We start from the raw sequence: 27,358 nt of genomic DNA, 5'->3' as shown, positions 1-27,358 counted from the left end.
ATTCGATAAATTTAAAATCATCTGTATATATAAAAATAAATGTTTGTCTGTATGTCCTTTATAGAATCGTAAACTATGTATTTGATCATGTCCATGATCTGTTGTGCATGAGCCCACAAAGGTTTCTGACTTGGTACGAACAAAAAAAAGCGTAGCAAGCGCGCAGGGTACAGCTACAATTTTATATTTGTTTCAACTTTTACTAAGGTGATAACTGTATTTTCTATTGAACACACCAATTGTATAGCCATAGTATATTAAACCCAAAGTTACGAACAATTACGCCCTGATTTGAATAGTGATTAGAAATATTTCGTGTATCTAACACGAACACAATATTTACAACTTATTTTAGAATTTCATTAAATTTTATAATCATTATCTGTTTACACGGTGGCAGTAGCTTTACTTTTGAAATTAATAATCGCTTTTAAATTGTAATTTGAAAAATGATGATTTAAAAGTGCTTAGTGTTTATTTGAATACAGTTATTTTGATTTGATTTGATACGTTTCGTTCAAATATGAAATATTTACTGATAGAAAAACTGTTCTGGAATAAATTTTGTAATAGTACAATCAGCATTCTATGAGAATCTACTTATCATACATACAACGGTATCAAATACATTCAAATTTACGATATATTTATAGTTATGTACCATTAAACTCTATTTTTCTATTCGCATTAGTAAAAGTAGTAGGTAGTTTATCAGTTGAAGGTAAGGGCCCGTTTGGTGCTGATTAAGCCTATCATTCACTTATACGCGACATAAATTTTAACTGCACTTGCGAAACATAAGCACTTAATATCTAAAAATTAAAATTAATTAAAAGCGATGGAGAGGGCAATGCTCAGTATTTTCCTACGTGATAGAGTCAGAAATGAGGATATCCGTAGGAGAACTAAGGTAACCGACATTGCTCGAAGGATCGCACAGCTGAAGTGGCAATGGGCAGGGCACATAGAACGAAGAATAGATGGCCGATGGAAAGGGTGCTCGAGTGGCGACCGCGTACCGGACGCCGCAGCTTTGGCACGAGGCGAAGCCGCTGGATCCGTGCTGCGCAGGACCGATCGTCGTGGATAGCATTAGGGGAGGCTTATGCCCAGCAGTGGGTGTCCGTAAGTCCGTAAGTCCGTGTGATGATGACGATCTCAAAAAAAATACTTTAAAACTTTACTTCACGTTTGGTTACATTCTATCTGTAATTACGTGTAGGGTTAACAGACTCAAACTGTATTTACTTGTAATTTTTCAAGTAATCTCTTAACTTTCATAGATAAAGAATAATAATATGATGGATAAAAGTGAGCTTATCGTCGACACCATTCATTAATTACTCTTATCACCAAAAAGTAGGTTGCAGTTGTGATAACCTTTTTTCATTATTTTTGTTTCCGACAGTGTAACCCGGATGTGTATCGGATACGTTATAAAATCTCTAATCATAACATATAATAAAATAATGTCTCAAGCGTCTGTCTGTATATCGAAACTTATAATTCATTATACGCAAAACTTAAAACATAAATCTGAATCCGGTTTTTAGTAAATATACCTGCAGTCCGTGGCGCCAGGCCGACCATTAGTTTTTCTTCCATCTCAGCGCCTTTTTCGTTGCCTACTTTAAAAAAAGTTTCGATCAATGTATACTCGATAACTCAGTGTATATGAGTACAACTGGAGTTAGTTGTCTAAGATAATTACTACTATAGAGGCTTTAGAATACAATTATACTTTAATTAGCCTCAATATTCTAGAATAGTGGTTCTTAGTCTTTAAGTCGATGAGGGACTATTTGAAAATAGGTCTTTTTGTCACGGACCACCAACTGTTTGGATGTAGAAATTTGGCATACTACTAAGTATTATTAGTATATATTTAATAATACTATAAATAATTCTGTATATGTAGGAAGAAAACCGACGTTATTTTTTCTTTAACTGATAGCAATTAAAATAAGCAAACAAAAAGATTGAACGAAACCGATCGGAACATATGAGTCTAGTGAGACTCACTTACTGAATTCATGCCTCGCTTTCATGGATTATATCGGGTGCTTTGCACCAATTGGTGCTCCTCGGAAGCATAACAATAATGGTAAGACCACAGGTTAAGAACCACTGTTCTAGAATCACTTACAATACTGGACAATTATTCTCGTTCCAACGTTTAGCTTAGTTTCATTAATGTACTCTATATGGTGACAGAGTTAGTATTATACTAACTCTATGAATGGGATAGACGACTACTGGTACATACAAGAACAAAATATCTCGTTGTGCCAAACATAGAATCATTTCGTCATATTGATTCATCGTATGCAACTGCTCACACGTTCTCTCTGTTATTCCGTGTCTCGTCTTTAATGCCTTCTTCATGTATCGTACTGTGTCTTTACGTATGTATGTCGAATAAAACATTAAACAATATGGATGGAAAGCCCAATCAAAAATATTGTTCATATACTTTAAATCAATTCCAAGTTTTAAGAACTTAACTTTTTTATTTATTATTTTATTGTTGAATATGTTTTAAAATACATAAACATTTTCAATTCGTTAAGGTTGAATTTTGAACTACTTTGACTAGAGTGAAATAATTACACATATAAGCAGAGTCGCGTAAAAACTAATGCATACACGAAGCACTTGAAATATTTTCAACGCAAGTTAAGTATAGCTTAACCTTACCATTTATGATAGCCATATATTTCACGTAAAAAAATGAAAAAGTTGCGAAATATGTGTAATTTAGGAAAACGAAGGTAATTCGTAGGCGGCTGTCGATGTTATGAAATGTTCTAAAAAGGTAATGCTATGAAAGTGAGAGTATTGTAGTGCTCTGCTATGAAACGAGATACATTGCAAATAATTGAAACGTTGAGGTCTCGCCGATAGCCCGTTATCACCCGACGACCCCACATTGTCCGATGATAACATACACTGGCCTTATGTGCTTAAATTATAACTATTCGTTGACGATGTCCTCGATTACAATATATCATAATTATTCATTTTTTATTAGAAATACTCAATGTAAATATTTAATAAATATTTTAAGGTCTTACTTCTGAATTAAAAAATAAGTGTTATATAAAGAAATATATTTCCTGAAACATAAAAGAACAAAACGGTCCATATGTATTTATTATGCATTTTTATATTCATATTTAACTTTTCATAGTTTATTTTATACATACTCGTATCTAATTACCTACATTCTTTTTATCTAGACAATATTTTTTGTTTGTTATAATTGACAAATAAAACCTAATTTATTAAAGATAAATAAGAAAATGCTGATAAACCGATTCAGTAAAATCTTAATATTATTTTAGAATAATTGACCGTCTCTCTTCCCTTGGGTGTCGTAAGAAGCGACTAAGGGATAACACAGCTCCACTACCGCCTTGGAACTTAAAAAGCCGACCTATGGCGGGATAACTATCCAACTGCTGGCTTTCAAATACACAAGCCGAAGACACAGAAGCAGCGTCTTCGGTGTGACATAGTCAGCCTTGCGGTCACCAACCGGCCTGCCCAGCGTGGTGACTATGGGCAAAACACATGAGTTCTTGCCTTTTTTGGCGCGAACTTGGGGAGGCCCAAATATTTAAATGAGGCCAATGTCTAGCAGTGGTCTGTAATAGGCTGAAGTGATTTTACAAAAGAAATATTTGAGAAATAAAACAACTGTACCCACATAGCACGTTTTACAATTATTGTAGCATACAGTATTTACGAGAATGAACACAATCACGCTAGTAAGATCTCGTTTTAGGGTTAAGAAGTTAATTAAAACAGTAAACACGTGCGTGGGGTATCTAGTAAATACTAATTAGTATTTTTCTACCAAGCAAGAAACTAATAATTGTAAGATAATTTTATTTCCCAGTAAATAAACCCTAGCAAAGCAATAGTAATACCTATATGTATAGAGTATTTCAACAATTTTAACAAAAGGGTAACATATTTTACACTTTTGTCATAAATCAAGCAGTCTTTATCAAAGACCGCATAAAAATCTGTACAGCACGTTTCGAGTTTGTCTTTGTTTGTGAAAGGACAGACAGACGTACACGGCAGGTGATTTTTTTTTGTACGACGAATAGAATAATATGTATTTTTCTATATTCGTTATGAAAGGTCAAATTCATAATTTGATTTTGACACTTGAAGTGGCTTATTGAATGTGTGTGTAACATATCATGTCAGTAATCAAGGATATTAATACAAAATTTTGAAAAATGATAAAATATCTTCTACTTTGTTATACAAAAAAGCGTATACTTTAGTAATCTATAATATAAAAATGAGTCGCTGAATGTGTTGCTAAGCGCAAAACTCGAGAACGGTTGGACCGATTTCGCTAATTCTTTTTTTAAAATATTCCTTGAAGTACGAGGATGGTTCTTACGGAGAGAAAAATTCTAAAAAAAAAAAATTTTAAATTTTCTGATAAAGTCTAAAAACAACACTTTTCTATACTCCCATACAAAAGATTTGTGATAATACTTAAAAGTCACTGTTAGGTGATACGAAGTTCGCCGGGTCAGCTAGTTTTATTTAAAACTGGCTGGGTCTCGCAGAAGGGATTTTAGAATCAACAGTTATGGTTTTATTCAAACAAATTGACTTTACCAATTGAATTATCTGTAATAACGCTGCGTTATGTTGTGACCATAAGCACATTATCTACATTATCATCGTGACCTTGAACTAAATATTTAGAACTTAAAATAATGACTACGTAAACAAGATATATTTTCATATGTTGTGTATATGTGTTATCAACCGTCTTCATTCACAGCTGGATATAGTCTTTCTACGTAAATTTGGAATGTCAAGAAATAGCGCTTATACCAGGTCATTGTGGCTCCAAAGATACTACTCTACTAATATTGATTTTTTAATAAGTTTGACGCTACGCTTCAGCCTGTAATATCCCACTACTGGGCATAGGCCTCTTTCCCCATGTAGGAGAAGGATCAGAGCTTAATCCACCACGCTGCTCCAATGCAGGTTGGCGGATATATTCCTTACTATTAGTAACGATCGCTATCAGGTGTACATGATAACAACCGGGACCGACGGCTTAACGTGCTCTTCAAGGCACGGTAGGGAGACAAGAACTGCACAAACACCCAGACCACGGTAAACATCTGTATGGCCAATACAAATGTTTTTCATGTGCGGGGATCGAACCCGCAAACGCCAGCGCAACAGGTACAGTCCATGGCATAAGTTTGGCAGTATAATGTAACCAAATATAATATGAATAAATATGATGTCAGTCATAGAAAAATATAATTAGAAAGTCTTCGTGCACTTAATCTTAATCATGATGTAGAAGTTATAATGAACGTACGCTTTTCAGCTAAATTTACCTTGCAGTTCTTTTCCTGGAAGCTGATGGACTAGTCGAGACTTGTTCAAATTCGTCACATATTATTGCAATGATCATTGTAATTGAAACCAACGTTGTGTCACTAGTTTAAGATATAAAAATAAGTCAGTCAGTTAGCTCAGCCTTTTGCAGTCAACTTGAAGATAGGCCTCTCCAACTTCGCGCCAGACATCCAACAATGGAATAAAGAAACTAAAACAGGAAAACTAAAAAAGGAAAACTTACAAACGAATCCTACGTAAGAGTAGGGTGAGGTGTTTAAAAAATCTTACGTACATGAGGGTCGAAGGAGTCAAATATTGCCATAATTATTCTTACGTAATTAATTAATGTTCCCTACATAATAGTTAAGTAAAGCAGTAATGCGCTTGTATAAGTATTACAATTTGCCCATAATATCAGTTTCCGTTTGTATAATTTGTACTTTCGTAATACTGAAATATTAATGAGTTCGGTTTTATAACTAGAACTACTAAATTATAAAACAATTTATGATTAACTAACTAACTTTTAGTAATGTAATACAATCCTCAAGTAAGATGAAGCTATTAATAGAAGATCAAAAATATCCTAAGCCAAAGACATAAGGATACTAGTAAGCAGAATCCACAATTAGCCGTCAATTGACCCTTCGGCCCGACTTGGGGCCATTCGCCAATATCATGTGGCCATGTTGCCATAGAGCACGACCTTCGTACTTATGTATACTAAGACCACAACTACGAATAATGACAAACCACAAATGCAGCTGTTCTTAATTTGACGACGCATCGTCCTGTTTCGATTATACGGTTTTGTGTACTTCAAACTCGGTCTGATATTACGTTCAACATGTCTTTCATCAATATTATGAATAGTCCATTTTAACAAACTGTAATTGAAATTGATTAGTCTCTTAATTCGGGCACAACTGAGCTCTTTCACATACGGTTCTTTTTATTGCGTGTGGTCAGAACGTCGTTGTCATAAAAATATATTACTTTGCTCCTAATAAAAATAACTTTGTTAGATATACATTGCATAAAAGGCCTTTATTCAGTCATAATTTTAGCATAAGTTTATATAATATAGTAACATTTTCTTTTTTCAATGATGTGTTAATAGCATAAAATAGTGTTAGTCGGACTCTTACACGTATGATTCCGTATAAGTATGAAATGTTTAGTAGTAGAAACCGAAAACGCCGAAACAAAACGCACATTTTTTTGCTCTAGTATCAATTTATATTTTTAATTTACTCGATGATACTAACAATTAGAGAGATAGACGGACGTCGGACACCAAAGTCATATTGTTATTGTTTCTATATTGGTACTGTCTGTACTTATCTATTGGTATTGTTTTTATTTTTGTATTTCCACCAATTAGTGTTTTATGCCACAATCACTTTACTAGTCTAAAATTATTCGATTGTTCTCGCAATGGGTTCATACGTACCTACTCGTAGATAATTTTCACGTCTTAGTGGCAAACTTGAACTTAATTTAACACGCGGTTGACTCGGTTTTGCCCTCCATTGTCAACCTTTCTAAATATTTTTCTACTTGATTTGGTGCCTAATCTTTTTTTACTAAACTCGGTTACGTGACTTATGATTTATTTTACTACTAAGTAGATACTCTGTAGTTAAATAATGCGTTTTTTATAAGATAACAGCTCAGTTTTGGTTAATCGTATGCACTCGTTTGAAAATATGTGGACAGCATGTGCATTTCACACTGAAATATTATTGAATATATTACAAAAATAGTAAAAATTATACGTTGCCAACATTACTCAATATTTGTAAGGTAACTAAAGTTAGCATTGAGATTGTTGTAAAAAATATAGAGATGAATTACACTAAGCGTACACGCGTAGCTTTTTGTTACGAACATGGATGTGTCAAATTGCTTTGACCAACATTTTATAAATACAGCTCATTAGTGAGCTAGTACTTACGGAACTATTTATGGTTTTAGATAATTAAATCAAATTAATATATTTTTTATTAGTAGAATAAAATAAAATTCGAAAAACATATGAAGAAGCACATACGAATACGTTGAGAAATATATGTATTTTAAATATTTAAATAAATATTCCACAAGAAAACTTTAACTTGTTAATATTTCTTGAAATAATACTTAGCATATTTTAGTAATAATAAAATCAAAAGGAGTTTTTATGAGCCTCAAATGGTTATAAATTTATTAATAGTAATATACTTTACTTTTATAGCACTACCACTCGTGTCTTAAATCGAATGTAATCTTCTTTTTTACCACTAGTTAAACTAATAAAATTTCATATTACTCTAGTTTTAATCTCGTTTAAGAAGCGATAAACATTCATATAAAGAAGAGGACAGTTTAAATTTTTGAACTCTATTTTTATAATTCCAAAAAAAAAACACTGAGAAGAAATGCAATCAAAGTTTGCTAAAGTATTCTTATCTTATCTTTATTCATGGTAACGAATATTTTGTAAATATATTAAATTAAATTCTTGACCAAGTAAAGTCTGTATCGAAGTAGGTTGACTCAGTAAAAGTACCAGCTAGACTTGTTATTAAATTGTGCAAAACACTAGTACAATACGGTAAGTGACATTCATTTATTTCCAATTTCCAGTCCAACTAGTCTACTTGAGTACCTAAATTTAATATTCAGTTTTAAGCATAGCTTAGTCTGAAATTTCCATTTGTCTGCGAGGTACAATCTAAGTTAGCAAAAATGTTAATAAGCTTTAAATATTATCTTAAATAGAATTTATTATATTATTCTTATGTAACTACCTATCTGATAAAGTATTCATGTATTATTGAACTAATTTATTTTTTGTGCTTTGTGTTTACGCACGACATTGATATCGACAACATTTTTAGTGTGTATTTATGTGGTTATTACAAGTAAGCAAAATATTCGGGAAAAATAATCAAAAGTTAGAAGTTAGCTGCTCGATCGCAGTAGTGCCTTTCACTGAGCGAACGGCGGAAGCATCGTTATGTCATACGCCGCAGTGGGCCATCGGCTGACCGAAATGGCCGACATACTTACCACGACCCACCAAAACAAGAGTTGCGTCAACGGCTCTAAATGACAACATGTTGCATAACATTATTTTGGACATTTCGTTGACATTGTTTGCTTTTGGTGTCGAAGTTATAATTTTTCGTATGTACGTAATACGCATAAATTGATTTTTTAATATTAGCGATAACGTAACCCGGTTATCGCGTTGACCCCCGTATTTGAAAGCCATACTAGTGGCAGCGCGATAAACTTGGTTATCTAAATATGACTGAATTCTATAATATATAAGAGGAAGTGTGTAACACGTTCATAGTCGTAAAAACATTTAAACTTAAAGCGATATAAGCAAATCAACAATGCCTCAGTTATGCTCGAGAAACAAATAACAATAGTCCACGAAGTTGGCAATTTTTTGTTACAACCGAATGAAACTTTTGTTTACTTCCTACTATTACATTGCACACTTATTACGGGGCTTAAAATTACTTGTTAAACTATGGTATGCGTGTTACATTACAATACGGCGAAGAAATATTTAGTCTAAATAATTGTGTTTGCAGGCAAACGAAGAAAAATCGACTTCAATTATATCGACAAGTAATACAACGTAAGTAGACGAAAAAATAGTCAAGTAAATACGCATTATCAAAGATTACTCCAAAAGTTGTAATCAGATCTCGATGAAATTTAAATGTGACCATATGATAAACACCGGCTTTCAATTAAATTAAAAATCATCAAAATCGGTACACCCAGTAAAAAGTTATGCGGATTTTTGAGAGTTTCCCTCGATTTCTCTGGGATCCCATCATCAGATCCTGGTTTCCTTATCATGGTACCTTGTATTTTTGTGTTGCCGGTTTCATAAAAAACAAGATTGGCTAACTAGCTATAAGACTGGCTGATTTCGGAGAACAAAATTTCTGCGCGTAACAGTAATCTTGAAACATCGTTTTTAGCACTGAGTATAGCATAGCAGAAAATATTCTTCTCAAAATCTACAGCATCCCGACTGGGGAAGTATAGAAATTCATAGCGAAATAATACTGCTTTCAAGCAGTGTTCTGTTCCTGTGGTGAGTAAGGCGACCAGAGCTTCTGGAGGGATTGGGGGCAGGGTCGGCAATACGTTTGCAGTGCTTCTGTTATTGCAGGCGTCTATAAGCTACGGTCATCGGTGAGCCGTAAAATTGTTCGCCAATGTTGTTTTATAAAAAAGACCGCTTATTATTACACATAGTTTGTTATTTTTAGTAAATCTCTTGTCTTGTCATGTATTTTTGTGTAGTATAGTAAAGTGGTAAAAAAAAATCCTTACAATTTAAAGAAATTATACACCATTCCTATAAATATACCTAAAAAGACATAAAAGAAATTACGTGTATTTTCAATATAATTACTATCATAATCATCAACAAATTACTTAATAAGCTATGTCTCTCGTTTTGTAATGAGTTTATTAACATTTTTAGTCGCAGACACTCTGGTGAGATAGAAAGATTAGTGACATTTCTTGAGACTTTAGATTATTTTGATTGGTATATCTCGTGCTAATTATTAAAATTACTAATTGCATTCAAATAAAGTAATACTGTAAGTTTCATATGCATCACTTGTCTGGTAAGCTTCTTCAATAAGCCGAATTTCGATATTACTACCAACACACTCCATTCGTTGTAGCACTTTATCCATAAAACCTTCAATTTTAATTTCGATTCGATTTAGTAGAACGTATCGATTCGGATATGCCGACATTTTTACTGCGATACCACTTGCTATATTGATAAACATCGGGTATTAAGTGTTTTGTTATACAAAATCGTTGCATATCAGACCGTATACAGGTTCAGACTAACAAACCAATCCAACAAGAAATATAATATGCGATAGGCTGGTGTAATCGTCAAACAATGGTATATTTTTCGCCTGACTATGGATAACGGAATAAAATACTCAGTTGTTACCTTAAAAAAATTAGGCAGCAAACGGATAAAAAAAACTGATAACTACTATAACTATGAACTAAACGATGCAATAAGCTATTCTTTACAAATGTAGAGAAATCATTAAAAATGTAGAGAAATCAGAGTAACCAACATACCTACTCCGTAGCGAAACAGAACTCAGAATGTGTGTAATACATATTTAAAGAATAAGTGGTGCTTGAGGACTTAAGGTACTGGAATATTCCTGTGAATGCTTAGGTAAAAGCAGTGTTAATAGCCTTTGAGGTTATAGACACACAATCTTAAGCAAATAGCTAAAAATGCGAGCTCTGGAAATCTAGTTTAGAAGTCTAGATCCAGCACTGTTTTTCGACAAATAAATAATAAATTTGTAAGCTAATACGTAATGGTCTAACCATTCTATCAATTTCCTATTATCCTGATAGTAATACGAACCTTATTTGATAATTTTTTCTTACGATTTTAGTTGAAAATATATTTTCCCTATTAAATATATACAAATTTCACAATTTGATGTACATATATATTTTATTACAATAAAGCATAGTATATAAATCATGTATGTCCTCAAAAAATAAATAAATGAAAACAGCCATAATATTAATATTTAGCAATATTCGTCTGACCCCACGAACATTAGCTTATTTAATTTAAAGCTTTGGCACCTTGACACGTTGCATACTAAACTATGTAAGCGTTGTAAACTAAACTATGTAAGTGGAACTACAAATAATCCTTTTATCTAACTAAAATGATCCTTCTATTCTTTTGCAGAATATTTTTATAAGCGCTATTCTTTTATTTATCCTTTCTGTAATACGTTTATTTCCCTTACATTTTATACATTTGGTGCTTGTCTACTATTCGTGAACTTTTAGATATAATAATTGTTGCTTAGTCACAAAAGCCACTTATCACTCACAGACAGCAGTGTGCCTAGACTGTGTATTATTACGTCGTTAATGCCCGAAGGAACAACTAAGCAGTTATATCATCTTTCAAAGTCATGTATGCAATTACAAGTAATAAGCCTTTTAAATTTGCTTCATACATTGCATTTATACCACCATGTGTCTGTTACAAACTATTAATTACTGTTATATTTTAAATAATAACTTATTGCGTTACTTATGTCCATTAATATTAATTTGTAATACCTTTCGAATAATGTGTAAAGTAATATATTCTTTGCATTAATTTGTTTGTATTCTAATTAGTTAATGATCATCTTTTTTCGCCAATTATTAATTTATTGATGTCTTTTTTCTAAAATTGAATTCAAGTCGGTTGAATTGTCATCGAAAACCACATGTACGGTTAAGAAGATTGAAGACACGTTTCTGTTCGTTTTGGATTTGCAAGATATTTAACAAAACCGAGTATTATATGTTTTCCAAGGCAACTTTAGTCATGCGATCTGTAAAAATGCTTATAAGCTCAGAGACCATACTAATAAAAACATTTTATTAGAGTACTACATGCATTATTTATAAGTGAAGCATTTTAACTGATTACGTTCTTATTTCTACGAAATTTATTCACTTTCATTCAAATATTCTTTTTGTGTTCTGTACTATACTGCATCGGACTCGCTTACGTCCCACTGCTAAACATAGACCACATCTTTTTTGAAGATAAAAGTTTTAAGCTTAATCCGCTTCGTCGCCGTAACAGTACTTTAGACTTAACGATTGTTACGATAGTGATTGTGTACAAAAAATTTTAAAATTTTCTGAAATGGATTTTAAAATCACTTAAATCCAGAGAGCCCAAGTTGGATTTCTGTAAGCATTGAGGTATTACTATATTCGTTTTCGTACAACCCTAATAAAAACTAACAAAGAAAATAAAGGCATTTACTCTTCGGTGTTAAATTCAAAAGAACCCTGTCTATTCACAATTTCGATAATTTCGTAATCCGCTCACCAATGCTTAAGCTGTACACTTTTCATTAAACAATGGCTTAAGATTCCTTACCGAAATTTATAATTGTTTATTCATCCCACGAGGAGGTAGTGGAACTGTATTATCCCTTTGTCGCCTCTTACGACACCCACGGGAAGAGAGGTGGTGGCTATATTCTTTACAGCCGTAACCACTCAGCAGCAGCTACCACCTTGGAATTAAAAAAAACCGAACGATGGCGGGATAAACATCCAACTTCTGGCTTTGAAACGCACAGGCCGAAGACGGGCACTAGCGTCATCGGCGCGACAAAGCCAGCCCTGCGGTCACCAACCCGCCTGCCCAGCGTGGTGACTATGGGCAACACACATGATTCACGCCATGGCGCGAACTTGTGGAGGCCTATGTCCAACAGTGGACTGCGATAGGCTGAAATGATGATTCATCCCACAGCTTTAGACAATTTACTCGGAATTTTTTGTACCAATCCAGTAAACTCTGTGACCACACTGTGTCTGTGGACACTTTTGCGAATTAAACTATGTAGAGAATAAAATGTTTGAACATGCATTATTAGGGTATCTATATATTTTAAGTAACTTGCTAAATAGTCATCTACAGACAGATTTAGACTATTCAAATCAAAACCAGAGCTTACATATAAAATATTTAACAAACTGTAAATGCAAGCGTGTATATATTCAACAATTCTCGTACACGTAATTCATACATTGTAACTTGTAAAGCGAAAGCTATTCAGGATTGAAATACAATGCACTAAAAGGTCGGGTGAGTATACTAAAATGATAATAACAGCTTTGTGTACTGTGACATCGATCTAGTCTAGCACCTTCGAAAATAGATTAGCTAATAAAAAGAATTATTATCTTGAATTCTTGATACATATTTCTATTAGACGTTTCGTCATTGAAATTCAAATTAAATAAGTCGCTTTTTATAATTAACTTTGATGGTCATAAAACGCTTTAAAATTGTAAAGAACAAGACGACCCTTATGGTTTTACCAGCATCGTTTTAATTAAAATTACTTCTCTGTAATGAGTTACAGTGCGATGTTATAGAGACAAAGTTAAGACAAGATAGTTACGTTAAAAGAATGCTAAGCTTAATAAAAATTCAAGCATACTCTTTTTCTGTTCCCGAAAGTGATTAAGTTACTAGTACTTTACATAATATAAGATTAAAACTTCTTATATGTAACATTTTTTTAGACGTTTTATGTCGTTTCAATAACCTATATCTCATCACTTCAGCCTATTGCAGTCCACTGCTGGACATAGGCCTCCCCAAGTTCGCGCCACACATCCCGGTTTTCCGCAATCCTCATCCAGCCTACACCGGCAATCTTACGTAGATCGTCGGTCCAACGGGCCGGAGGACGTCCCACGCTGCGTTTGCCAAGACGCGATCTCCACTCTAGGACCCGTCTACTCCAACGGCCATCGGTCCTGCGACACAGATGACCAGCCCACTGCCACTTCAACTTGCTAATTCTGTGGGCTATATCGGTTACTTTCGTTCTCTCGCGGATAGTCTCATTTCTAATCCTGTCTTTGAGAGAGACCCCAAGCATAGCCCGTTCCATTGCACGTTGAGCGACTTTAAACTTGTGGACCAGTCCCTTGGTCAGTGTCCACGTCTCAGCTCCGTATGTTAACACAGGCAGGACGCATTGCTCGAAAACTTTTGTCTTCAAGCATTGCGGAATCTTCGAAGTGAAGACTCGACGGAGTCTGCCAAACGCCGCCCAGCCCAACCGAATCCCCCTATCGGCCTCTTTCTCGAAGTTGTTGCGGCCTAGTTGGATAGTATGGCCTAGGTAAATATAATCCTGAACAACTTCGAGAAGGGTACCATCGACCGATACCGGTATCGGTATGACTTAGTTGTTAAACATAACTTTCGTCTTATCCAAGTTCATACAGAGACCGACACGTCGGGAGGACTCGTTTAGGCCGGCCAGCATTTGGCCTAACTCATCCAGCGTCTCCGCAAAGATGACAATATCGTCGGCGAAACGAAGGTGAGAGATGAATTCACCGTTGACGTTGATGCCCCGTTCCCCCCAATCTAAGGTCTTAAAAACATCCTCTAGCGCAGTGGTATACAGTTTCGGTGATATTACATCCCCCTGTCTTACCCCGCGCCGGAGGGAAATAGGTCTTGTTCTTTGGTCATTGACATGAACGGTCATCGTCGCCGCGTCGTACATAGATTTTAGTACCTCGATATATCGCCAGTCGATATTACATCTCTGCAGAGAGTCCAGGACAGCCCAGGTCTCCACAGAGTCGAAGGCTTTCTCGTAGTCCACAAATGCCATACACAGCGGTTGATTATATTCTTCCGTCTTTTGGATAATCTGCCGAACAGTATGGATGTGGTCCACGGTGCTGTAGCCATTTCGAAACCCAGCCTGCTCTGGTGGTTGGAATTCGTCGAGTCTTCTGGCGAGACGATTCGTAACAACTCTCGAAAACAGCTTATAGACGTGGCTCAGAAGTAAGATCGGTCTGTAATTCTTTAACAGAGACTTATCGCCTCTCTTAACGAACAGCACCACCACACTCCTGGACCACGCCTCCGGCGTGGTACCTCGGTGGATGACGGCGTTAAATAGTCTTGCCAAGGCTTTCAGGACAGGTCGCCCTGCGGCTTTAAGGAGTTCAGTGGTAACTCCGTCATCCCCCGGGGCCCTCCCGTTTTTAAGCTGCCCGAGCGCTGCACCAATCTCATCCTCTTCGAAGTCCGGGATACACTCCGAATAATGGCGCGACAATGGTGCCCGTGGATCTTCGGTGTCCCAAGTCGCAGGCTTGCGTGCGCTCGACGAGTACAGCTGTCCGTAAAAATTCTCAACCTCTTCTCGGACCTGAGGGCGAGAGTAGACGGTTCTGCCATCTGCTGTTTTAAGCTTCGCAAGAAGGCTTCTCCCCAATGGTCTTTGGAAAACTTTGGACCCCCTATTCTGCTCAATCAGAGTAGCAACCTCTCTCGTATTTGAGCAACGGAGGTCTCGGCGAATAATTTTCCGTACCCTCTTGGAAAGAGCCCTCTGTTCTGGCGAAGCAGCCGGCAACTCGCGCCTCTGCCGCATCAGATCCAAGGCTTCGGGAGAAAGTTTGGACTGCTTCGTTGGCTTTGTTGGTGGAAAGTGCCTGCGACCCAGTGTACACACCGTCTTCACCACGTTGTCGGTTATCTCGTCCACGTCGCTAGTAGTTTCCAGCGAATCGAATCGGTTTTGGAGTTCCAATTGGAACTGCTCGGAGCCACATAGTGTTTGGGGCAGCGTAGGTCGGAGAGTAGATTTCATCAAGCGGGTCCGCTCCTTTCGGAGACATATATTCAGAGTGCCCCGTACTAGCCGGTGGTCGCTGCCGGTGTTAAACCTGTTAACCACTGAGACATCTCTGAATATATGCCTTTTATCCGCTATGATGAAATCTATCTCGTTCCTCGTCACAGTATCGGGGCTTTGCCATGTCCACCTCCTTTGGGGCTTCTTCTCAAAAAATGAGTTCATTAAGAAGAGCCCCTCCGATTCGAGAAAGTTGACAAGCGTCTGCCCCCTGCGATTCCTGTGCCCCAATCCGTGTGGTCCGATGCTCGATCCGTCGCGGTCTTGTACTCCCACTTTAGCGTTGAAGTCTCCCATAACAACGCTGTAGAAGGTCGAAGTAGTGCCATGTATGGCCCTTGCAATGTCTTCATCAAGGCTTCGACATCATCGTCAGAGTATGCCGAGGTCGGCGCATATACCTGTATCACTTTCAGGGAGTACCTGTCAGTGAGTTTAAGTACAAGGTATGCTACCCGGGTCGACACACTGCTTACTTCCACAACGTTGCTAGTGAGAGTCTTGTGGACCAGAAAACCGACGCCACCTTGGGAAAGCCCATCACCTTCACGGAAGTAGAACAAGTGCCCGGAGTCCAGGATCATCGTGTCCTCACCCTGTCTTCGGACTTCAGACAACCCCAGTATGCTCCACTTAATGTGACTAAGTTCTACCTCAAGTTCGGTAAGGTGATGGTCCAACCGTAGCGTGCGTCCATTATACGTAGCCAGGTATATTTTATGGCAGCCTCCCGTACCCCGGTGATTTTTAGCACCCTCTACCCCACCGTTACCTCGGCCGCTGCCATAGCCGGGAATAGTGGGGCTGCCGGGAACTAAGGGCCTAAACTCTTGGTGCGAACTCATGGGTTTTTTGCCCATAGTCACCACGCTGGGCAGGCGGGTTGGTGACCGCAGGGCTGACTTTATCACACCGAAGACGCTGCTGCCCGTCCTCGGTCTGTGCATTTAAAAAGCCAGCAGTTGGATGGCTATCCCGCCATCGGTCGGCCTTTTAAGTTCCAAGGTGGTAGTGGAACTGTGCTATCCCTTAGTCGCCTCTTACGGGAAGAGATGGGGTGGCTAAATTCTTTAGTGCCGTAACCACACAGCACAACCTATATCTACACAATAATTATTTAACAATTACAAATGTACTGTCTTGACATTTTGTAACTTGCTGGTATGTAACAGTACAAACAATAGGCCACGTATTATTAAAAAGTCATAAGCTCATATTATTATTATATATTATTTAAAGTCTGAGTTTCGTTTATCCACATCACATATGAACCACATCGTTTTGTGAACTTTGTAATAGATTGTAAAAGGCAGAGCTCTGTATTAAAAATGCTAGACGACTTCTTCTTCTTCTTCTTTCTTGGCGTCACATATGAATATGTACTTATTTTATCATCAGATTTCCTTTCTTTAGAATAAACGATTCTAGCTGTTACGTTTTCTTCTGTTAAAATATAGCCTATGGTCATTCAGTGAAAACGAAGCATTAATTTAGTGCACGAAATTTGAAAAACAGAGCAGTAGCAAACAAAAAATCAAATATTTCCTCTTATATTAGTATAAGTAAATATTTTAGTAAAAAAACTGAGTAAAAGAAATTATATTTTTTAATCTTAAAAAATAAAACATCCAAGCAACTGTCCCAAGTAAAAAGTCAAAATGGTTTAGATCGATGGAGCGTGGCGGTTCGAATCGGTCAGAGCATGCTCCACGCCACTGCGCAGAAGTTTATCGAGTCATATCCCCGGCCCATCTCGCCCATCGGTCCGAAAGATCTAATGCGTCACGGTTTGACTTTACTTATTTTATTATCTGACTGTTTGAGGATGTCAGTTGAGTTTTGTATTATGCTTTCAGTATATATTTATTTATTTATTTATATTTATATAGGTTTAGGATAAGCGTAACTTTTTCTATTTAAATTCGATTAGTCATAATTTATAATTACACGAAATATTTAAATAGTAACCAATTATTCACAATAAATAATCACTATGGCAGTAGATTAATCCAAACTGGAACAATTACCGACAACTACACTCATTAACGTCGAAAACCACTTATGAAACAAGAAGTAGATTATTCAATAATTTACTGTTCATTGTTTCAAATAAACTAACATAATAAACTACATTCATATTATTATTTAAATTTAGAAAATATTCCCTGCTTAGTTTAAGTGGCCTATAAAAGTATCTCTATAAATAAAATGACATAGAAAACATTTAAAGAAACAGAAATTAACAGAAAAGTTTCTAACAACAATCTAACTCATCTATTCGAAGACTTCAACGCGTGTTTACTTCCGATGGAGTTAAGTTTTAAAATAAAATCGTCATCAATTCATACGATCTTATTAGAGCGCAATAAAATTACGGAACAATAATATTATATCTAGTCCGTCTGGAACTTCCTAGTTGTTTGCTTCAAAATCAGCATCAGTGAGAGTGGATTATTTGCGCCCGCGCAAGCCCGGCCGTTACGTCACGGCGCACACACTCACACTTTCACTGTTAGATAATAGCACTCGTACCACGCCACTGCCTTACTTACACACTTACATATACAATAGGAAGTCGACTAAATGACTGTTCTTGCATATACTTAAACTAAATTTTGTTGAATGTAAGTACTATGTCATTCAAATGTATATATAAGTATATATATATATATATATATATATATATGTTTATAATAATCAAGGTTACGTCACACCAGTAACGTTTGATGGGAATACCCATATTATGTAGTAATATATGCATAGTTTTTCATGTTTTATTGATTACACGTATAATTTAAACTTGTTAATAATTTTTATGACTAATTTGAAAACGAAATAAAATATCCCAAATAAGTTTAAACTATGTGGGAATTATCTGTCATTTTTGAATGAGGTATATAAAACATTCTTTTAATGAAAGTCGCTAATCATTTTCATAAAATGTTTTTGGTATTTTAAAAATATTTTTTTCACTTACTACTTACCATAATATAATTCAATTAAGGATGTTTGTAATATGTAACAGATAATACAAAAGATAATTTTAATAATTAGATAACGTAACGTAACCTACTTAATTATTATTTTATACGCGCCAAGCGATAATTTAATAAGTCACATGGAGGATAAGAAACCTCAAATTAAATGTATTAAGATGACGATAGAGTTTCTATGGAATGCTATTAAATTACGATTTCTATCTCAGTTTTTGTTTAATAAGTGCTTACATTTGAGTGACCACAGTCGAAAGATAGTGATCTTCCTTGTCGACTTGATTTTAACCGACCGAATTTATTAAAAAACGCTACCAAACTGTGGTTGGCGATGCATGGCAAGTTGAAACTTCAAGTAAATTAGTTATAAAGATTTTAATGTCTTGATTTTTATGGTTATGATTTAGTATTATTGTGTAGGGACTTAAGCATACTGTTTTTTTGTCCATTAAGATACTGACATTCGTTAAAACTTGTACATACCAAATAAATACGGGTAGGGTTTTTCAACAAGGCTTTTCAATAAAATAATAAATTTAGATGGTAATGATTCAAATTTTTATTGTATTCAAAAAGTAGGATTTGGCATTTATTAATGAAAAATGTTATCTGATAAATGTCCACCACTACCACGCCTACAGATGTGGATTATTTTTTGACAAATTGGTGGGGTCACTTCACGAATTTTGAGTGTTAAAGCGTAGTTAAGGCTAACCAAAACTTTTGCAATTGGACTTCTGAATATCCAACAGATTGTTGAGAGGCCTTTACATGTCGCATTTTATTAACATATTATACACCATAGCACATGCTATACATAATAATGGCTATTAGCCTTCTTTTTTTGTAAACAAATTTTTGTATTACAATTTTTTGTAGTAGATTTTATGAATTTTTAGTTATCTGTTGAATGAATAAATAAATTAAAACTTGAATAGAAATATGCACTGAAATGTTTAATAATATGAGTAAAATTATACAATTGTCTTATAATTGGTGTGTGAAACAGGAATCGCTTATGGTTAGACGCGTGGTACTAATGGTGTTTCGAGGCTGTCGTTTTTTATATAAACTATCTTTTTGTATGGTGGGCAATACAGCGTAGCTATATTGCGATAGACACATAATATGATGCTAGGTTTATTCGTGGGTTGGTAACACAGCAAATGAATATTAAGTTCGGCGTATCCGCATGTATCAAGCGACCTTGGCTTTTTGCTCGTTCAGTAAGTTAATTCTTTCCGTATCTTGAACATCGAAGTAGAATACATATACATACACATCTGTATAATAATACAATTTAATATACGTGCAGCTCATACACATTACTTGTAAAATTAACAAAGGCTTCGAATTTAATGGGTTTAAAGAATAAAGTTGATTGGAGTGCAACAAAGTTTTCGATATTATAAATTATTTCCACCTGTATATGTTTCGAGGTATATTGCTGTTCTATGGTAACGCCTTATTGATACCCATTTAAGATTTAGCACGCACTTTTTTTAAGTCTTGAAGACTAGTCACGAACGTAAGCAAAAACTTTTATCTCCGAAACGTAACCTTGATCTTTGCAAGCGAAAAATTTACTGCGGTATTGTGAACAATTCGTAACATACTTATGAAAAAATATGTAATTATAGTTGTGTCAATTAAGATTTAGACATGGTTTACTTTTATTTACGAAAACATATGTGTAGGGATTCTTTGATTGTGTAACTGGAAACTTAAGTTTTAATTATCAATTAATATTAATAAGCATGTTCACATAAATTAAGTGAAACGCGAGGTAATGTTATTATAACACACGGCCGTCTGTTCCTAAGGTAAGCAACTAAATATTTATGTTATAGGCAACAGCCGACTGACATAGTTTTTTTTTTATAAATATATATAGAAATAATACATATGTAAGTAAATAAATATAAATGATACACCCAGACTCAAGCGGAAATAGAACCCGCCACCCTTGGCGCAGAAAGCGGGGCCACTACAAACTGCGCCAGTGGGCTGGTCAAATATAAATTAATATTAACTCGTTATCGTTAAGATAATACAGCTAACAAAATCCAAAGCTCTGCAATGTTATTAATAGTAAAATTACATGATTTATAAGTTAAAAAATGCTTTAGATTACATGATTAAAAGCTAAGTTTAGAACTTACCTAAGTCTAAAGATCGAAAGTGTTTGAGGTTTTACTCGCAAAAGTATTTTAAATAAGATAACTATCAACAATGTTTAATTTATTTTCATTTATTAAATGTTTATCCCTCATTTACTGATGTTTACTACAAATAATATATTGATAAAATATGTTCAGTGTCATAATACCTATACAAATAGATACATATATCTTTATAGTGTCATCAAAATGTTCAATTATCAATCCGAAGCCATATGTTATATGTCACTAAATAACGTTTAAGGCAATTGAAGTATTTAAGCTCAAACGTACGTGATTTTTACTTTGATACCTTTATATACCTGTATATATTTAAACAACACAGACTTTATCATGGAAATAACCAACCAAATTAAATAAAAGATTTCGATCACGTTAATCTGTTATGGTCAAGTTATTTTACTTTTAAGCTTATTATTTTAGTAATAATTTCATACATAAAATGTTTTGAGAAATGTATGCAGTTTGTAATGTAGATCACTATATTTTACCGATTAAAGTAGATTTTGAAATAAATGCAGATGTAAAAAAAAATCAATATAAAATAAGGCGTGATCTCTGGAATACATGTTAGTGGTGAGTTTAAAATAAAATATATAAAAATGTATATTGAAGTAACCAATATCAAGTATTGTGTATTAAAATAAAAAAGCGTTTTTGTTTTAGATTATGTTTAAAAACGACTAATGAAAATTAATTTATGTGCAGAGCTACATGCATGTTAATGCAGATAGAAACTGATAGCGATATTTAAATACGTGACTCGAGAACAAAAATTTTCCACTAATAGCGAAGAAAAGACGTTTCTCCCGTTGTATCGGTTAAAGGACGACGTGTTTATAACACAAATTAATATTAAACAGATCTCGGATATAACAATAACAGAGAATCAAGGTATCGATGTTAAAAAGCTTATGAATATAAAGCAAGATTTACATACATACCCACATCATCTCATACATTCATGTACGAGTAAGGACTCCATGTTTTTGTATCTTTTACGAAATCGATCGTCAGTGTAATGTTCGGCCTCGGACCGCGGGTCGACGAACGATAAAATACATCGTATGTTTATCACATTCGTGGTACAGTCATAATTGTTAGTGAGCTAAGACAATGTGTCTAATGGCAAACTATTTAGTTATCGTAGAGGTTTTATCTAGAAACCGGGCATTTTGTGTTCAGTAGTTGTGAATCACACGGCTAAAGACACAAAAGATTTTAAGGCGATTTACGCACTGATCTCCATTAAACTCATACGAAAGTCATACATATATACAAGAGGAATAAAACAATTTCCAGTTACGAGTGACTGTGAAGGTCTCATCAATACTTTACGAAAATAACTTTTTAATGCTGGATGTTGTAACCACACTGTGGTCAGAAAAGTGATATTCGCTGTCGTTTTTTAAAGTTCGATCGCGTTTCTTAACTTCGAAACCGCGATCATATAAAACTTTATCGACTAACTTTAACAGTGTGTCCAAAACCAGTCGTTTGCCAATTGTTCTTTAAAAAAAACACCCTAGCTAGACTGTCATGCGGGTCGCGTGCATCACGCGTGTCCCCCATACTACGCAAATTTAAAGAATAAAAAGCTTTAACCGGCACTCGAAACACACATTAACTACGTGATGAGCCATTTAAATAAAAGGCAATATGCTTTATTAAATTTAAAAGGGTGAGGTCCATACTAAGAGGGAAGGTGTGAAAGATCAAGGTTCTACAAATATAAACAGATTTACATAATGAGCTGGCATGTAACGAAGAGTACACCGGTTGATATTTCGAACCGGATCTTATTAGTAACTTCATCTGTCATTAAGGATTCATAGCTTCTTGATATATAATTAATACGGCTCAACAAACTTAACAACAGAATATTAAATCTTTTACTTATGATCTAAATAAAAAATTAGCACGCTCGTTCTAAAACGTTTATTACAGCTTAAAAGTAAAGTGTGGAGTATAAAAAAAAAAACAATTAAATTCGTGCAACAGGATGATAATAGTTTATCATAATTCTTTTTAAAATTTATTTAATTATAAATGCTTTAAAGCAAAAAAGACTAACATGCTTAGTAATATGTGTGTATTGTATATACTTATTCATATACGGTATTTAAAATCAGGTTTGGTATAATGTAACAAATAATTTATTTGTCAAACCTATCATAAACGTATAGTTTATCAGTTGCGTTGTGGGCTCAATTAGAGTATCGCTGTAACGGTTTCGATCCAACCCCTAGTTGATAAGTGAATACGTTAACATTTACCCCGGGGTGAAAGCGTGACCGTTATTATAATGCAATGATCCTCCTTTTCTATTAAAAACTAATTGAGTTACATGTTTCTTAATATAGTATAGCTGTTTTTTAACAGAAATCGCAAAGAAGTATAAATGTTAAGTTAGAAATATGAATTTTATTCGACTTCGAAATAGGGGTTCTAATTTATTGGGCGTATGTATTATATTTGTACTTATGATTGTATCTTTTCTTGTCTTGTTTATTTGTTGTCCTTATTAATTAGGATACGTATCATATACAAACGGTTTCACAGATTTTGCGATATGATATCTTGTTAGTTTTGTCATAATATTGTGAGAGACATAGAGAACCAGAGACATCAAGTCGTTTAAAAATATTTAAATACATACAATAGCAGTCTTGGTTTTAATTTATATACTTCTAAATATCAAAGCTATTTAAAATGAGCATTATTGTTAATATAATATTTTAATTACAGTGATATTAGAGGGAATATAAATATAATAATAATTAAACAACAACAGTCTGAAATAAATGTCACAAAAACAATGATACATAAAAGAGATAAGATAAAAAAGGTTTTGAGTAATGACTGCAAATATTGGATGTAAATTAAGTACAATGATTATATTAACTCATGAGATAACATGGAACATTGTTCTTAATTTAAATGTTCAATCGTTATCAATATTATTGATATACCTAACTATAAATAAAAATTATTTCATCAGTCAAAACGTCATTGAAATTTGATAAATTGCAAATTTATGTTTTTCCGCAAAGTCCTCATTATTATTAACTATTTTTGTTTATATACTCTATCCTAATATAGTTAGTGTACCAAGTGTAACACTAAAAGTAAATATACTATTTAAACAAAAAAATGGCCTAATTTTTTTTAAGGAGAATTAATATTATTCATGTTAAGGAAAATGAGACTACCATTTTAATATTATAAAAATGTTTGTATATTATAATAACAATATAAGTTCAACATAATCAAGTTGCTATTTTATAGCTTAGTATCACAATGATATCAAATAAATAGTTATACTCGTATATTTACCTATTATACGTTATGTCCGTGTCGTGAACGATTGTTATTAACAACTGGATATCATATAGATATTTTCTTTGGTTCCTCGTCGACTTATTCTATATTTTATGTATGTTCCATGTACGATTTTTAAATATTTCAATACACATTAAATAGTTAATGACATACTTATTTAAAAATACGACCGTTACGATACGATAACAGACCTACTAGAAAAAAAAACTTGTAAAAAGAAAGATCATATCATAATTTTTTATTTATTTACATAAATTAAGAAAAAACTATAATAAGGTATTACAATTGACCTAAGTAACTTTAAATTGAATTAAGTTCCTTTTGATTAATTACTATTCCCTGTAAACTTGTACATAGGTTACAATAGTTCTCGCAACAGTAACTGTGCGATATAAATATAAATCCGAAAATAAGCAAATATTTGTCAATTTTCTCCTTCATAGATAAAGGCTATCTTTATACCAAACGTCTCTATCTACAATAACATAATTATCTTTCTCCTATAGATAAGCAATGTCATACTTCTATTAATGTTTTAAGCGTAGGTAGTATACCTCTAGTATTGAATATTAATATGTAGCTATGCCAGTCGGCTGTTACCTATAACAAAAGCATACTTTAGGAACAGACGACTGTGAATGTATTATAAAAAAAAAAAGTATGATTTGTTTTATCTTAGGAATCGAAATTTTCACTTTCGGAGTAAAATTTAACTTAAGAGGCTCCTATCACTATCATTGGATGCCTCTCGATTAGTGTTGCCCAAATTCAGTCTTGGTCTTGCAGTCTTGGTCTTGTTCTTGCGTTTTTGCAAGACCAAGACCAAGAACAAGACCGCGTATTTTTAGCAAGACCAAGACCAAGACTGACCGTGCAAGACTTGAGCAAGAACAAGACATAGCCTGCAAGACTCTTGCGTCTTGCAGCTAGGACTTAGCGCTATTTCACTGAGTAGTTAGGTGTAACAGTTCGGTGTATAGGTAGGTACGCTTAGGAATTCTATGAGACGCAAAAAACTGTATCAAAGAATATAAAAAACTGGACCTATGCGCATTACGACTAATACCATAAACATAGCGAATAAAAAAATATCTATTAAAATCAAACTGAGTGCATGCATAGTTATGTTTTAACCATCGGCACTTTGATAATGCGGCATCAAAGGTTTTGTACTTACTTCTCAAAGAAATTTGCCGCTTTTCGGAAGTACATGGTTATGATACACGCGCCGGCGGCTTCTTTTGAAATCTAAAACAATCGTTGCCGCCACGCCGAAATCATAACATTTGACACTATTTGATTGCCGCCATAGGGCGTAGGTATACTCATGCAAAATAATTTCGAATTTTAAGAGTACCTACAGGTATTCCAAAGAATAAATAAGTTTCAGAGTGCTTAGAATGAAAATGAATACATTATACTGATCACGCAAGTAGTATTATGATTAGGATAAAATGGTAAGGATAGGTAGTAGATGTCATATTAATTCATTCTAGTAAGTATATATTATAATATTGATTACTTATATGGTTTTAAACTAATTACTTAGGTACTATTATTGTACATTTAGTCATTATATTTCTTAAGTTTTTACAAGAAAAAATAGCAAAAAGTGTTCAAATATCACCCGTTTAATAAATATTGTAGCCACTTTTAAATATACTTGAAACGTGTAAAAAAATTCTACAAAACTAATAAAATAATATAAAAAGCGTAGGTACTTACCTACTAATAAAATAAAAAGCCTGCGATAAGAGTTTTGTATTTTTGTGTTGATTGAAGAAAATTGATATAAAGTATCATAACCTAATGATAAAGCTGTTGATTTGTGTTGTATTTTATTTTTTATTCAAATAAATGATAAATCGTAAAACTCTTTTATTAAATTTCTTATAAGTTGAGGGTTCAATCTCTTTCTAGACAGATAAGTATTGTTCTTTAAAATACAGTCAAGTTATTGTAATTAATTTGTTTTTTTACATGTTTTAGCAAATGTAAGCTTATAAATCATAAATGTTTATTAAGAAACAGTTACTTCCATGGAAAACGACATATAGGTCAGTTGATTTTTCGAATTTCTTATCAAATCTTCAGTTATTTATTAATCTGCTTGATCTTTACTATGGCTATGTTAATTCAAGCTCACAATGTTCCAATTCTAATACGTTTTTCTAAGATTTAAAGTAAACTTTAATAAATAGTAATAGACTAATAGGTAATTGCAAGACTTGCAAGACTCTTGCTGCAAGACCAAGACCAAGACCAAGACTGGGAGCGCAAGACCAAGACCAAGACCAAGACCAGGTGTATTGGCGCAAGACCAAGACCAAGACTGGCTAAGTCTCGTCTTGTTCTTGCATTTGGGCAACACTACTCTCGATCGATATCACTTTATTGGCTGCGAACACTCGGATGATCTTCGTCTATTCGCTTTATTGTAAAAAGTTTCGTATTTCGAGTCAGATTCTTACAAATCAAAATCAAAAACAGCTTTATTCAAATAGGCCCCAAGAGCACTTTCGAATCGTCATTTTACAAATTAAAACTTTAAAATTTAATTATTATTTTTTTAAAGTAAAGCTACCACCGATTCGAAATGTACATTCGGCAGAGAAGAAGGCACACTTATAAACATCACAGGTCTATTAGACCCAACTATGCAATCGTCGGATTAAGATGTGTCTAATTTTTAAAAATACATATAGTCTATCCAGAAATGTTTGGACACGAGTAATTTTAATTAGGAAAATTAATAATTAAAATATAAATGTTTATACCTAAATAGTAGTTCCATTTACATTCCATTCCATTTTTGTTGTTCTGAAATGTATTTTTGCTTTTTATTGTTGGAATGTTCCGCATTCAATAACAAGTCCTCGTTAACTTAACTTATTTATGTTCGATAAATTTAGCCTGAAACTGTATTTTTTACAAAATACCTTAAAAAACACCATAAATATATTAAAGTTCTTTCTAAAATAATTTTTGTATATTTTACATATTTTTAGTAGTGTATAGCACCGTTCTATGAAAAGTTATTTCCCCGTGAATACTTAAAAAGAACGACTAAATAATTTTAATAGTAAATTTGTGCGTCTCTTTCACATGAAAAGAGCCGTCACAAGTACATAATTATATATCTATTATAAACTCAATGAAATAA

This window comes from Melitaea cinxia, chromosome 16 (assembly GCF_905220565.1).
Source record: "Melitaea cinxia chromosome 16, ilMelCinx1.1, whole genome shotgun sequence".
Taxonomy (NCBI): Eukaryota; Metazoa; Arthropoda; class Insecta; order Lepidoptera; family Nymphalidae; genus Melitaea; species Melitaea cinxia.
The sequence above is the reverse complement of the archived record's forward strand: the minus strand, read 5'-3'. Positions refer to the sequence as shown.